Genomic DNA, 12276 nt, shown 5'->3' on the forward strand with positions numbered 1-12276 from the left:
TCAAGCCTTATCTAAATGAGTATAAGGAAATCAAAGCAAACTGGCTATGTTTTTCTTCCTCCAAAAGGACAGTGGTAAGTTTAACCAGTTCACTGGGTACTGAACTTTTTAAAAATTTATTATTTTATTCATTCCTTCTTTTGAGTCACAGTAATCACCAAGACTTTCTCCTTGGATATTAGAATTTTTTCAAAAGCAATACTAACTTGCAATTGGAAGGAAATCAAGAGACAAATTAACCTATTGTAGTTAGACTTTGGTCCTTTCCTTCTTTGATAATGTGATGTGCTTTATGTTTATAGTCTTTGAAGCTACAATCTGTACCAGCAACAGAGAATCTAAGTTAACTCATTCTGAAAAAAGGAATCTCTGCATATCTGAAATACACTTTAGTTAACCCCTCCAACCTTTTAGGACTGAGCCCTCACATTGCAGTCAAGTTAAATAATAAAATCCAAAGACAGAAAGAGATGGATAGCATTCCTATTAAAAATAACTTGAATTTCAGATACCTGCAAATTCTTGGGCACGTCAGTAGAATCTTTGCAGCATGCATGTTAGAACGCTTTCTGATACTTGCTCATCAGGCAATTAATATTTTAGGGATAGGAAGATGCAATGTTAAATGAAACAGTACATTTTTAAAAAGAGAGAAATGTAGCGTTGACCATATTTACTCACACCATTGTCAAACTTTTGAAGTGAGATCTACTCCAGTTGGTTTACACAATAGAAAACTTAAAACAGTAGTAGCAGGCACATATGTAACAACATAAACCTTGCATTTCAATATGAAAACAATATCATCAGCAAGTCTTAAATCTAGGTTGCCAATATAGCCCAACAATATTTGATTCAATACTTCTTATGAAGTGAATTTTGGGGCCATTTGCACTATACACGGTCAGGAAGACATTCAGGGCCTGAAAAGGTCGCTGTCCTTTGGTTATTGAAAATATGCTTAATTTAAAAGCAATCCCATAGCACAGTGGTTCTCAACCTGTGGGTCGGGACCCCATTTGGGGTCGAACGACCATTTCACGGGGGTCGCCAAACAACGCAGTCCGCCATTTTTTCCCTTTTCCTTAGCTGTGCTACTCCCTTTTATTCTATTGGCTTTTGAAAGCCAATAGAATAGACTCTCTTGAATAGAGTCTAATTCTATTGGCTTTCAAAAGCCAATAGGAATTGTCCAGGCTGTCTCTGCCCTGCTGAGCCCGCCAAAAGTCCCATTCTGCAAACGGTGCTGCACCAGTTGAGTAGTCCTCGACTTATGACCGGTTGAGTAGTCCTCGACTTATGACCGGTTGGGGGTCGCAGCATTAAAAAGGTTGAGAACCACTGCCATAGCAGAATCTCAGGTTTGCATTGTGATGAAACATACAGGACTACCAGGAACGACAGTAAAAAAAAAATAGCTCAGGAAATCTGATGCCTTTTAATGATGTCTCAAAAAGTGCTAACAAACTTCTGATTTTTGGCTACCACATATTAACCTGCCAGCAACAAAGATGATTAGGGGACTGGAGACTAAAGCATATAAGGAAAAGTATGTCTAGTTTAAATGAAGAGAAGGACGAGGGGGGACATGATAGCAGAGTTCCAGTATCTCAGGGGCTGCCACAAAAAAGAGGGAGTCAAGCTATTCTCCAAAGCACCTGAAGGCAGGACAAGAAGCAACGGATGGAAACTAATCAAGGAGAGAAGCAACCTAGAACTAAGGAGAAACTTCCTGACAGTTAGAACAATTAACCAGTGGAACAACCTGCCTCCAGAAGCGGTGAATGTTCCAACACTGGAAGTTTTTAAGAAGAAACTGAACAGCCATTTGTCTGAAATGGTATAGGGTTACCTGCCTGAGCAGGGGGTTGGACTTGATGACCTCCAAGGTCCCTTCCACCTTTTATTATTATTATTATTATTATTATTATTATTATTATTATTATTATCATCATCATCATCATCATCCTATGGTATCAAGAATGTACATGTGTATAAGAAAAAATGTGCAAGTGAAAAAGAGAAATTTCATCCAGAGAACATAACACTGTGCAAAAGTCAATATACACTTAATTTTGGTCTAATCCCATGCATGTTAGATTGTATAGTCCAATGAAATAAAAGAATTAAGATCTAAATCTGGGTTAGAAAAAAGATAAAAATAAATGAAATATTACATGCACTGATAGGTGTTTACTAGTTATAGAAAGCATTCAAGTAAAATTAAACTTCAGAAGTATCCTACAACTGATCTCTTAACTGTTTAAACTTGACATTCTGTTTCAATGCCTCATCTGAGGACAAACAGTTGAGCAAAACAAAATACAGACTAAAGTAATTTCAGTTTGAAGAAAAAATAATGTCCAAGGCTACCAGATATATGGATGGGTTATCATGTCTATCTTCTGGACCCCTTGGAATGTCTGCTGCTTTTATTCATATACAGTACTTTATTTATTAAATATTTACATCCTTGTCTTATTTGCTATTTTCCTTATCCACCTTTTGCTTCTGGCTTTGCCCATTTTCCTTTGGCTCAACCACTTTCTTAAGTTCAAGTCTTTGCACACCCACACACAACAGAGCATCTACAATCCAAAATAGGTTACCTAACTCTTCCTTTAAAGCTATGATTTAAAAAACAAAGGACCCCAATCTTTTGAGTCAGTGGGCAGACCTGGAATTTTAAGAGTATGTTCAAGTGTATATTGTCAGAAAATGTTCTACGATGGTCATTCAAGCCATCATTAAAGCACCCCTTTACCAAGAGAAAACAGTGGTTGGCTCTAAATATGCCTCTGGGTCCCATGGATCACTGAAAAACATAATTATCTTTATGGCTGATATTTTGCTCTGCAGCATGTTGGCTTTCCATTTTTCTTTTTAATTAAAAGAATCACCCAGGAACACGTTATGGGCTCATTATTACTGTAAGCAATATATTAGGGACCCAGAATGTGGCAGCCATGTACCAAAATCTCCAGTAGCCATGATGATATATATTTGTAATTTTTTATGTGTCACTGAATATAAAACAGAAGGTATGGAAGAAGAGATGCCAGGAAATTATTATATTTATAGGCCTGTTCAAATACTGACTAAAACTAGCCCTACAATTTGCTTTTATTTTGCAGTTTCACATTCACGTTTTCATTTACAGTGAAATAAATTTAGTTATCTGTCTCTGCACCCTAGTGAATGCTCAAAATTAACATTTCAACCACAAAAATTCTCCTCCACATGGTGGTGCTCCTCTCAGCAACTACAATGTTCAAAGTGCATAAAATGAATTTAAAAAACACAGTAAACAAACATGCAAACCACAGAAATGAAACAGGCACCAACTACAGTCCCATATATTCTTTTATATGGAACAACCAGGGTACAGCAAGGGGGAAGTTCTGTTGTGAACTATGCACATTTGCTCAAAAATAATGCTACACTGTACCACAGCACTTATTTATTCCAAAGTTTAAGTGAGCCTAAGACTGCAATCGTAATAGTAACAATGGAATAGAAAGAGGAAGTAATTGTTCGTTAAGGTGCAGTGGTTTACAAAGCCCTACTGGTGACGTCCTCCTGCAGCAATGTTGTGTACTTTAATCAGCAGCATGGAGAAAAATATTCTCTGATTTTCCAGTTCTGCAGGAAAGCTTCCATCCAAGACCTGGAACCTTTATGTGACAAAATAAAATGAAAATAAAACAGCAGGTAAGTGCCACTGTTCTTTTTACACTTGGCATATTTTCATATACAGGCATCAATACATCTTCAGTACTACACTAAATGCAATGGGGCTTACTGCTAATTAAGTGGGTTTAGATCTGCAATCTAACCTTCTCTCCCACTATTTAGGCGGTGTATAAGCACCCCTTGTTTGGAATTACTTATGAAAAGAATTCACTACTTCTAGACATTTACTTTTCAAATATGCACTGCAGATCCTTTTAGAGCAAATCTTATTAAAATGCCATGCATAAGAACACACTTTAACATGCTAATTGGAACAATTCTTTGTAAATAAGCTCAGAATTGTGCATAGTGAGCTTTCCTTCTTTTAAATCTCAGTTGCAGTTTATCTGTCTATCTGAGAGATTGCTTTTTATCAGTTGAGGGTGGCAGGAGCCTAGTTGATCTGTAACTGGATGTCACAAGTCATGAGACCAGCTTAAAAATAATGTTATTTGCTAACATGGGGTATCTGGAGTTCTTTTGTTTGCTCAAGATTTGGAAACAATTGTCACAGGTTTTCTCTTTGCTGTCAGAGGGAAAACCAGTGAACTCTTAGTTGTGATTCAGTATCCGACTGAGTGATCAGTTTATGCATCATGTTTAACCAGCCTGATTTGGATTTAACACTTTAACCATGAATGGGTTAGAGGTTACATCACATATACAGTGACTCCATTACACAGATGTAACAATCATGTAACCTGTGTCAGTTGCATCCTGATTTATGCAATAATATGACTCGTGTGCAATGTCACTCTGATGTCATAGTTTCTAGCAGCATTTATTGAACAGTACATTGCATCAGCCTAGCAACTGTTTGTGAACCCTGCACGGTAGCTTCGTCAACAAAACTCAGTTAAAGTAAGCTAAAGCATGACACAGTATATAAATCCAGCTTTTTACATACAGTACATAAATAGATTTCCTTATTATATAATCAAAGCCCAATAAATTAGGGAACTGGAGGCTAAAACATATAAAGAACAGTTGCTGCAATTGGATATGTCCAGTTTAATGAAAAGAAGGACAAGGGGTGACATGATAGCAGTGTTCCAATATCTCAGGGGTTGCCACAAAGAAGAGGGAGTCAAGCTATTCTCCAAAGCAAGGCTTTTCAACCAGTGGTACGGGTACCACCTGTAGTACATTGGCACCTGGCAGGTGGTACGCAACCATCCTATAAAAGTGGTAGCGGGGGAGGGGAATGAGCTGAACCAGTGGCAGCACTGCACAAGCCTGAGTGAGAGATGGCTGGAGCTGCAGGGCTGTCAGGGCTCAGCTGAAGCGCCAGGCTCCAGCTGGAGCTCAGCGTTGATCCTGGTGCTTCTGCTGAGTCCAGAAGTGCCGATCAGCTGGAATGTTGCAGCATCTCCAGGGTCTTGTGATTTATATTCAGATGCTTGGCAACTGATTCATATTTATGATGGTCACAGCGTCCCAGGGTCATGTGAAGTGACCAAAACCTGCTGCAATCACCCAGCAGACGGGGGGAATAAAAACCGAACATCCCCCCACCCCACCCCCACTGCCAATCCTCAACAGAAATGCTCACAACAACAAAAACCTCGGACAGGAGGAAGAGCGCCGCTGGGTGGGCAGGCAGGTGTCTTGCTCGGCACTTTTTTTGGTGTCATTGTAACTTCGAACAGTCGCTAAGCGAACTGTTGTAAGTTGAGGACTACTAGTATTTCATCACTTTTTTCCTTTTTTGGTCGTCAAGTTTTTGATATGTTGCTAAGTGACTGGTGGTATCTGGATATTGCCATATCCTAAAAGTGGTATAATGGGTGAAAAGGTTGAAAAGCCCTGCTCCACAGCACCTGAATGCAAGACAAGAAGTAATGGATGGAAACTAACCAAAGAGAGAAGCAACCTAGAACTGAGGAGAAATTTCCTGACAGAACAATTAATCAGCGCAACAACCTGCCTCCAGAAGCTGTGAATGCTCCAACACTGGAAGTTTTTAAGAAGAGACTGGGCAACCATTTGTCTGAAATGGTATAGGGTTTCCTGCCTGAGGAGGGGATTGGACTAGAAGACCTCTAAGGTCCCTTCCAATTCTGTTGTTGTTATAAATTGCTTAGCCTACAAATTTTTTTCTTCCTCTTTCTGGAAGAGAAAGCAAGCGCCATCTATTTTATACAATCTCCAGTAAAATAGCTGCTTATATCACTAACTATAAGGACAATATGGAATTTATGGGATGACCTGGCCACAAGATACCTTCTAGGGGAAACTTTAGAATCAAATCAGAACCTGGAGATGGAAATTATGGCTTTGGCTCAATTCTAGCTCATACTGTATGATGGCATAGTCCTAGCATAATATTTCTACCACCATCTATGAACGTTCTCAGATTTGCCTGATTTGAAGAATAGAACCTAACATTCACATTATAATTACAGTCAGTCCTCTGCTTATGACAACAACTGAGCTCAAAATGTCCACTGTTAAGCAAGACAATTGTTAATGTGAATCATTGCACGGTTGTTAAGTGAATCTGGCTTCTCCATTGAATTTGCTTGTCAGAAGGTTGCAAGAATAATCACATGACCTGAGGACACTGCAACCGTTATATATATGAACCAGTTGCCAAGTGTCCAAATTTTGATCATCTGACCACTGGGGATGCTGCAACTGGCATATGAAAAACAGTTGTTATTTTTTCAGTGCTGTTGTAACCTTGAACAGCCACTAAACAAATGGTTGTAAGTTAAGGATTGTCTGTATTGTAATATACAAGCTGAGTTAGCTGTAGGGTGGTGACTTTAACAGGTAGTCCTCAACTTGCAACAGTTTGTTTAGTAACCGTTCAAAGTTATAATGGCACTGAAAAAAGTGACTTATGACCATTTTTCACACTTTGCATGACCTTTTTAGCATCTCCATGATCACGTGATCAAAATTTGAGACGCCTGGCAACAGACGCATGTTTATGATGGTTGCAGTTGTGACCTTCTGACAAGCAAAGTAAATGGGGAAGCCAGATACACTTAAAAACTGTGTTATTAACTTAACAACTGCAGTGATTCACTTAACAATTGTGGCAAAAAGGTTGTAAGATGGAGCAAAGCTCATTTAACTGCCTCACCTAGCAACAGAAATTTTGGGCTCAGCTGTAGTCATAAGATGAGGACCACCTGTACTGTACTCAGAGGAATTCCCAAGACAAATGGAAAAGGGAGGACATGAACCAGCATGGCACTTTCTCATTATCAATCTACACCTTCAGCATTTAGGCTGCAGGCTAATATGTCTGAATTAGTGTTAGTCTCTCAGTTCAGTCAAACCATGGGGGGAGGGAGAGGGAAGGTGCAAGCAATGGGAAAATTGATTTGTTCAAGGAAAACTGCTGTAGGTAACCTAGCATATGCCAGATATTTTTAGACTACCCTCCCAACCTTTGCTATAGGCCATAAAGGGGCTGGAAGTCCAAAACATCTGGAAAGCATCAGGTTGCCTGCTGCTGATATAGCAGTTCAATATTTTGAAAGGAGGTGGATTAAGGAGGGTTATGCATGCTATGAAATTAAGATATGCACCCTCCATGGGAAGGGAAGTTTCAGCACAAAAACGATAAGACTTTTTTTTCTACCAGAAGAATGCCATGTAATTGCAAAACATGCCAATCCCAGTGAGGGACTAATATAAGGCAGCACAAAACGAGAAAGAAAAAGAAATGAGTTATGTTTTGTGCAACTCTGCTTGTTTCACAACAATGGCCACCTTCTGCGGTCTCTATTGTGGAAACTATCTTGACATCAGTAACATGCAGCTGGAGCTGCCAGCTCCATAGGACAAGGCTCCAATATTTCTGTGCAAAAAAAACAGATATTTGAACAGGTGTAGCTTATTGTGCAAACATCTGCTGAAATTCTCAACCCTGAAAACCGTTTAAGGAGCCCTGACGTCTTGTGTCTGGCCACCTAACTCATGGAAAAAGACAGCTCCGGATAGATCAAGATGTTACTGCAAACAATCTGCCATAAACTAGACTCTGCCCCGGTGCCAACAGCACCACGCAAGGACCAGAAATAACCGCGTTAACAATAAGGCACAATCTCGCCTCCCAGACCACGCATAACACGAAATTTACATACTTTATATTAACAAGAAATTCAGCATTAACTAGGGAATAAAGCTGTTTTACATATGGAAGGCATCGGTTATTTTTTTTTTAAAGGCTTAGTATTTCCTTTGAAGCTATGCAGTACAGCAGGATTATCCTTAAAAAGTCTTCTTCATAAAGCTCATCGTACACTTTCGGCACTCGTTGGAAGTTAAAAAAACGAAACAAAAACATCCTCGCGACCCTTCTCGTCGGAGTTACCATTCTGTGTAGCAGGATCTTTCGGTCTTTTAGCACCAAGGCAAGCAAAAATGTTAACAACAACAAAAAATAAAAAAATCAAGTGACGCTTTCCCCCAACCCATTGCCTTGCCGGCGAAACTGCAGATATTAATCTACCCGCCTTGGCAGCAGTTGTTCAAGGGACAGGTGTCCTGCAGAAAACCGAGGATCTCCTCCTATTCTGCTGCCGCAGCGCGGTGCCGTCCGTCTCTCTACCTCGCCAAAGGATAGCGAGGTGCGCTCCTTCTTGCGTTAAAGCAGGGCCTCACACGGCCGCCTGCACTCGCTAGGCCGAAGAGGAAACGGGATTCCCAGCAGTTGCAGCTCCGGCTCGCGCCGCCTCCCCGCTAAGCTTCGCCGCGCGCCTTATTCGCGCCGGGCCATTCAAGCGCCGCCGCTGCCGCACAGCCCGAGGCGGGAAAAGAGGGGAACGGCTCCCGCGGGAAGCTGGTGAGCGCCGCAATCACAATCCAGCTGCGGACGGTGGAGCCTTTTTTTTTTTTTTTTTGCGCGCGCGCGCGAAGGCTCTTCTGCAAAACTGCGCTCCTGGATTGTTTCCCCACGACGAGGTGACGGTGGGAAACGCGAAGGCAGAAAAAGCCGAGGAAGGCAGACACGGCTTGTTGGGGGGGGGAGGGAAAGGAGGTGGAAGGCTGGCGCACACGCCGCCCACGCCCGAAGCGAGAATTAAAGGCAGGAGCGGTGGCCCCAGCATGGCAGACCGGACTGCAAACTTTAACATTCGTAGCGTGTCCTAACGCGGGAGTTAGAAGGGACCATGGAGGTCTTCTAGTCCAACCATTTCATACAAAGGGATTTCCAGTCTCTTCTTAAAAACTTGCAGTGTTGGAGCCTTCACAACTTCTGGAGACAAGTCGTCCCACTGATTAATTGTTCTAACCGTCAGGAAATGTCTCCTTAGTTCTAGGTTGCTTCTCCCCTTGGTTAGTTTCCATCCGTTGCTTCTTGTCCTGCCTTCAGGTGCTTTGGAGAATAGCTCGACTCCCTCTCCCTTGAGATATTGAAAGACTGCTATCATGTCACCCCTGATCCTTACTAAGCAAACCCAGTTCTAGCAACCGTTCTTTATATGTTTTAGCCTCCAAGTTCATTAATTCGGTATTCAGGAGACCGACCTATCCACGGGACGGAACTTGTCGCCGTTTCGGGGTTCTTGCTCCCCAAGATGTGGTTTTTATGGGTTGCCGCTCTTTGCAGCTTGACCCCTTCGCCCGTATTCTTCCCACAAAGGAGGCGCGCAGGAGTTCCCACCTAGTTGGCTTTTTGAGAAGCCCGGGAGTACAAATTGCTGAGAGAAGTCTCTCAGTGTAGGGGTTTCAGCCTCGCTGTGTGTGTGTGTGTGTCCAACGCAATTTTGAGAAGAGAATCTACCCGTCGCTTCTAATGGAAAGTGCTATAGCTTTACTTTGCAAGCGGCTGCAGGATTGCAGAACACTCGTAGTTGTGCAAACTGCACAACCACTAGCTCTGGTTCCCCCCTTCCCCTCTCCTCTCCGCAACGAAAAGCCCGCCCCTCCCCCTCCCCGGGATGTTGGGTCTTCTAAACAGCTGCATGACAAGCAGAAATTAAACGGCTGCTGTTCGCCTCCCCACCCTAATTAGTGCATTTCCATGTTGGGAAATCTTCAGCTGTTAAAATTCTCTCATACAACTGCTGATGGCTCAGGAACTCCGCCAGATAATAAAATATTGGCATTTGTTTGCCAATTCTGCCTCAATCGTTTTCTTCTTCTTTTGTTTTGCAATGTGTTTGCCGGATTTGAGCCTGAATTCAAGCGCTGGGGCGTTATAAAATGAAATAATGGTTTTAAGAGTTCTTCTGTGCCTATGCTAAAGGCATTTCTCGGGGCATGATCAAATCCTATCCATACTGGCTTGACGAGCGGTCAGGTTTTATAGCCTAAAGGACGAGACTTCCAGGCATCTTTCGGTTTCAAAATAAAGTAACGTCGTTGCAAAAAATTTGCTTTTGCTTTTTCAGAAGGCTTATAGGAAATCACTAGCCTCAACCAGGATGATCTTTTAATTTCAGCTTGCTGGGGGTATTTTATAAATAAAATAAAAGGAAATACATAGTTTTATCAGATACCGTTAATTGCTGATCTGCCCTTTTTGAGGTGAGTTGTTACAGCAGCACAGAACAAAGTGATTTATAACTGACCATTGCAGCATCCCCACAATCAAATAGGGTTTGATTGGTATAGGTAGGCTTTAGGGTTTCCTGCCTGAGCAGGGGGTTGGACTAGAAGACCTCCAAGGTCCCTTCCAACTTTTCTATTATTATTATTATATCAAAATTTGGGTACTTGATAACTGGGTTATATTTGTGATGGGTGCATTGTCCTGCGGTCATGTGATTTACCTTTTGAGACCTCCTGAGAAGGAAAGTTACTAACTTAGCTGCAGTGCTTCGCTTAACAACTGTGGCAAGCAAGGTCGTAAAATGGGGCAAAACTCATTTAACTCTCCCACTTTGCAACAGAAATTTTGGGCTCAATTGTGATTTTAAGTCGAAGACTACCTGCATTTTAGAGACTGGGGCAGCTCAGGCAGCCATTTCTTTACAGCCCATATATTTATTAATTTATGTTCAATATCTTGCCTCAATTGCAACAGGCTCTGTATAGATAATAGCAAGATAAAACACAATACAAAAAAGATGTCACATAACCAGCACTGAGAAACAACTAAGGAACACAAACTCACTTGAGCAAGATATTTTTAACTTCTTTGCTAATGGAGGAGCCACCACTAATAAGGCCTGTTGTCTGGTTCACATCACCGAACCTGTCAAGGACACCCCAATTAGATCATCTTTAGATGTTCAGACCCATTCAAACTCGTGACGTCGCACAACGTATGGGGACTTTTTCCCCATTGCCGGCAATGGGATGGGTGCGGTTTTGGAGTGATGCATCTGGCCCATGGGCCAGCAGTTTGACATGCCTGCGTTAGGCCAACCTTAGCCTGGTAAAATGCTGCTTGATATATCCCACTGCAGTGCTTTGGATGTTGTTTCAAGGAAAAGTTTTCCTTCAAAATGGAATAATACAGATAATTACTGTATGGAACTTACATAGTTACTCTTTTCTCCATCATTATTAACATGGCATCTAACGTTTTTGAAGGCCTGAAGACTACAAAGTAGGTGGGGTACTTACTACTGGACAGGCCCAGATTTGGGGGGAGAAGAAGAATTGGGGGTGTTATTTATTTATATGTTTATTATGAGAGTTACACTACAGGTTTTATTGCTGGACTAAACACCACAGGGAGCTGCTGAGTGTCCTAGCCCCAGCTTGGTAGCAGACCTTCTCAAAGGTGATCTATCACCACTATATAACCATCTTACCCTGTAAAGGTTCATGAACTACATGAGATACTGGATGTCCTTGTACAGTATTTCACAAGACTGTGAAGTGCTTCCTATCCCAAGTCTGTATGCCTTTAACCTGGATTGATAATGGGCTATTACTGATTATATAACAGTCATTACGATGATAACTATTCTATATAATGCTTTTACTGTATGTTGCCCAGAATCTCAGTTGATTGAGGCGTTTGATCAATATTGTAGCTAATAAGTTAGGAAATTGTGGATTTGAGTTTGGTGAATAATATCTGGCTCCAGAACTGCAGGTTACCTGCTCCTACTCTAGAGTAAAAATGCAGTAGCTTGATAAATATGTGAGGGTGAAGAACTTAAATCCTCTTGTCTCTTATTTTACAAACATTTCTGTGTGTATGAGCTGTCCTACAACAGTGTGCCCAGAAGTATAGAAATTTTAAAAATATTTGGGACTTTTGAGCTGGAAAGAGCAATATGCAGGAATAAATCCAATTTAGAGGATCCACGCTCAGTGGTGGGATTCAAATATGTGAACAACTGGTTTTCTGTGTGGATGCCGCTTTCGGACATCCGTTCTGAGCCTGGGCAACAAAAAATTAGCCACCAGTTCTGCCAAAGTGGTGCGAACCGGCTGAATCCCACCACTGTCCATGCTGTATATTGTGGTGGACATTTATGTAACATTTATGCCACTTGACTTGGAGTAAAAATGTACAGGTAGTCCTTAACTTACAACCATTCGTTTCCTGACTTATGACCTTTTTCATATTCATGACTGTTGTAGCATCTCCATGGTCACATGATCAAAAATTGGATACTTGGC

General features: G+C 41.5%; 1 long non-coding RNA gene across 1 annotated transcript; it reads right to left on the bottom strand.

The window, feature by feature from the left end:
• Nucleotides 1-3105: 3105 nt before the first annotated feature.
• Nucleotides 3106-7970, bottom strand: LOC120311219. Its single transcript, XR_005557558.1, has 2 exons — nt 7833-7970; nt 3106-3674 (listed from the first exon to the last, which is right to left on the bottom strand). It is a non-coding gene; the product is annotated as an uncharacterized LOC120311219 (long non-coding RNA).
• Between the last annotated feature and the right edge of the window lie 4306 nt (nt 7971-12276).

Source organism: Crotalus tigris, unplaced genomic scaffold (assembly GCF_016545835.1).
Source record: "Crotalus tigris isolate CLP2741 ecotype Arizona unplaced genomic scaffold, ASM1654583v1 scf7180000017567.3851432, whole genome shotgun sequence".
NCBI classification, from domain to species: domain Eukaryota; kingdom Metazoa; phylum Chordata; class Lepidosauria; order Squamata; family Viperidae; genus Crotalus; species Crotalus tigris.